A 4,394-nucleotide genomic window follows, 5' to 3' on the forward strand; every position below is an offset into this window, starting at 1 on the left:
TTAAACTAGTATTAGTTAAACTACAAATTCAAAATATTTACCAACAGGCTACCTAGCTACATAATTTCAATAGCTCCACTACTCGAACCATCTGCGACTTCATCAAAGGATACCTACCAAGTGTGACATAATTCCTACCTTTCCTAGGATCTTTAATAACTATCTTATTACTACTAATCTTTGGTCCTTGTTTGTTTAACCTCCTTGTAAAGTCTGTGTCTTCTAGGTTGCTGAAGTTCAATACCAAAATAATGGTCATACAGAGACTGCAGCCAATTCCTGCCTCATATTCAGACTCTCTTGATGCTCCACCCTTGGGACCCTCAGACCAAGCAGCCAGAGATTTGCATATCCTCCATAGGCAGGGCCAATGCCCCCTTCAACAGAAAGTAAATACGTAAGATTGACCTCCTCCCTCATCAACCTGGAAAAATAAAAAGTAGTCATCTCTGAGAGGGGAAAATGAGACAGGAATAATAAAAGGTGGTTGCAGAAAAATTTAGTAATTCCAGGCAGCAGTTTCACGTAACAAGGAAAAAAACTGTTAAAATATTTGCTTAAGGTGGAGGCTGATAAGACTCTAAAAACCGGCCGGGCGCGGTGGCTCAAGCTTGTAATCCCAGCACTTTGGGAGGCCGAGACGGGCGGATCACGAGGTCAGGAGATCGAGACCATCCTGGCTAATACGGTGAAACCCCGTCTCTACTAAAAAATACAAAAAACTAGCCGGGCGAGGTGGTGGGCTTCTGTGGTCCCAGCTACTCGGGAGGCTGAGGCAGGAGAATGGCGTGAACCCGGGAGGCGGAGCTTGCAGTGAGCTGAGATCCGGCCACTGCACTCCAGCCTGGGCGACACAGCGAGACTCCGTCTCAAAAAAAAAAAAAGACTCTAAAAACCAGGGTGTGGGCCAAACTCGCTAAGGCTGACAGGACATAACATGGCGCTGGATTTGACCTAGGTTTCACCTAGGACCTAATTATACACTTACTATCATACTAAATCACACACACACCAGTGCCATGACAGTCCCATATTTGGTTAAAAAATGGCACCACAGTTCTGAGAAATCTCCACATTTTTCCAGGATTCTTTATGAATATTCCATTCCTTGGTTAAAGAAATCCACAAAGATAAAAACCTCAAATCGGGCTGTGTGACTCTTGAGTATGTTCACACTCCCCTTTCTTGAATGTGTAATTTTCTCCTTGCAATAAACCTCCATACTTTTATAACTGCTCAGTGGGTTAACCTTGCCCTCTGCCTAGACAGAGTCAATCTATCAAGATGGGAGTTGCCCTAGAGAAAGAGTAATTCACACAGAGCCAGCTGTGTGGGAGACCAGAGTTTTATTACTTCTCAAATCAGTCTCCGTAAGCATTAAGTTTTTAAGAACAAATTGGCTGGGCGTGGTGGCTCACGCCTGTAATCCCAGCACTTCAGAAGGCCAAAGCAGGTAGATCACGAAGTCAGAAGTTTGAGACCAGCCTGACCAAAATGGTGAAATGCTGTGTCTACTAAAAATGCAAAAATTAGCCAGGCGTGGAGGCATGCACCTGTAATCCCAGCTACTCGGGAGTCTAGGGGAAGAGAATCACTTGAACCCGGGAGGCGGAGGTTGCTGTGAGCAGAGATCACACCATTGCACTCCAGCCTGGGCGACAGGGCGAGACTCGGTCTCAAAAACAAACAAACAAACAACAACAACAAAAATGGTGGGTAGGGGGAAGCCAGTGAGCTGAGAGTGCTGATTGGTCAGGTCGGAGATGAAATCATAGGGAGTCGAAGCTGTCTTCTTGCACTGAGTCACTTCCTGGATGGGGGCCACAAGATCAGATGAGCGAATTTATCTATCTGGGTGGTGCCAGCTGATCCATCGAGGACAGGGTCTACAAAATATCCCAAGCACTGGTCTTAGGTTTTATAATAGTGTTTTATTTCTTTTATTTATATATTTCTTTTTTTTTTTTAAGATAGAGTTTCACTCTTGTTGCCCAGGCTGGAGTGTAGTGGCACCATCTCGGCTCACCACAATCTCAGCCTCTTGGGCCTCTTGGGTTCAAGTGATTCTCCTGCCTCAGCCTCCCAAGTAGCTGGGATTACAGGCATGTGCCACCACACCCAGCTAATTTTGTATTTTTAGTAGAGACGGGGTTTCTCCATGTTGGTCAGGCTGGTCTCAAACTCCCAACCTCATGTGATCTGCCCACCTCGGCCTACCAAAGTACTGGGATTACAGGTGTGAGCCACCACACCCCTCCTCTAAGAGTGATTTTTATCCCCAGGAGCAATTTAGGGAGTGTCAGAATCTTGTAGCCTCCAGATGCATGACTCCTAAACCGTAATTTATAATCTTTTGACTAATATGTTAGTACTACAAAGGCAGTTTAGTCCCCAGCCAAGAAGGGGATTTGTTTTGGGAAAAGGCTGTTATCATCTCTGCCTCAAACTATAAACTAAGTTCCTCCTAAAGTTAGTTTGTCCCACACCCAGGAATGAACTAGGATGACTTGATGGTCAGAGGCAAGATAGAGTTGGTCAGGTCAGACCTCTTTCACTGTCTCAGTTACAATCTTGCAGTGACGGTTTCACTTTCATTATCTTCCAACTAATCCTTGAATTGCTTCTTGGGAAGGTGTCAAGAGCCTGGAGACTGGTTGGGGTTGAAGCCCCACTGGCATTTGGGGACCTCCCCTAACCCACTGGTATCAGTAAGACCTAACAATCCTATTGCTAGGTATTTGCCCAAGAGAGATGAAAAGATATGTTTACACAAAAACCTGTATGCAAATGTTTATAGTGAAATTACTCATAAAAAATGGGAAACAATCCAAATGTTCTTCAACTGGTCAGAAGATAAACACACTCGGGCACATCCATACAATGAAATATTAGTGGGGAGAAAAAAAGAAGGAGGTGGGGATGTGGGACATCGATATCAATGAATCTCAATGCATTATGCTGACTGAAAGAAGACACACTCAAAAGGTACACTTTGTATGGTTCCATTTACATATTTTGGAAAAGGCAAAGCTATAGGAAGAGGAAACAGATCAATGGTTACCAGAGGTTGGGGAATGGGTGGAGAGGTTGACTTCAGATGGGCACAAGGGTACGTACTTTTTGGAGCTGACAGACCTATTCCATATCTCGATTGTGGTGGTGGTTCTATAACTATTTATTAAAACTCATAGAACCGGTGATGGGTGCACCATAATCTCAGAAATCACCACTAAAGAACTTATTCACGTAACCAAACATCACTCATTTCCCCAAAAACCTATGAAAAAAAAATTTTTTTTTTTTTTTCAGCTTTTGATACTGAGTCCCGCCCTGTATCCCAAGCTGTGAGTATAGTGGTGCAATCTTGGCTCACTGTAACCTCTACCTCCCGGGTTCAAGCAATCCTCCCACCTAAGCTTCTTGAGTAACTGGAATTACAGGTGTGCGCCACCATGCTCTGCTAATGTTTATATTTTCAGTAGAGATGGGGTTTCATCATGTTGGCCAGGCTGGTCTAGAACTCCTGACCTCAAGTGATCTGCCCGCTTCGGCCTCCCAGAGTGCTGGGATTACAGGTGTGAGCCACCGTGCCTAGCTTAAATCTATGGAAATTAAAAAAACAAAACAAACAAACAAAAAACACCCAAAAACCTCATAGGGCCGGACATGGTTGCTCATGTCTGTAATCCCAGCACTTTGGGAGGCCAAAGCAGGCAGATCACTTGAGGTCAGGAGTTCAAGACCAGCCTGGCCAACACGGCGAAACTCCATATCCACTAAAAATACAAAAATTAGCCAGGTGTGGTGGCATGCGCCTGTAGTCTCAGCTACTCAGGAGATTGGGGCATGAGAATTGCTTGAACCTGGGAGACGGAAGTTGCAGTGAGCCAAGATCACATCACTGTACTCCAGCAAGGGCAACAGAGTGAGACTCTCTCTCAAAAGAGAACAAAAGGTCAGGCGCCGTGGATCACACCTGTAATCCCAGCACTTTGGGAGGCCAAGGCGGGTGGATCACCTGAGGTCAGGAGTTGGAGACCAGTCTGGCTAACACGGTGAAACCCAGTCTCCACCAAAAATACAAAATTTGCCAGGTCGGGTGGCAGGCGCCTGTAATCTCAGCTACTCAAGAGGCTGAGGCAGGAGAATCGCCTGAACCCAGGAGGCGAAGATTGCAGTGAGCCAAGATCACGCCACTGTATTCCAACTCTGGCGACAGAGCAAGACTGTCTCAAAAACAAAACAAACAAAACACACACACACAAAAACTCATAGAACTGTACACTAAAAAGGGCCAATTTTACTGGATATAAATTATACCTCAATAAACCTGATTCCCACCTCAAAAATAAATGATTTTAAAATTCTGAGAAATATATAGAAGATATCATTCA

This window comes from Piliocolobus tephrosceles, chromosome 2, assembly GCF_002776525.5.
Source record: "Piliocolobus tephrosceles isolate RC106 chromosome 2, ASM277652v3, whole genome shotgun sequence".
NCBI classification, from domain to species: Eukaryota; Metazoa; Chordata; class Mammalia; order Primates; family Cercopithecidae; genus Piliocolobus; species Piliocolobus tephrosceles.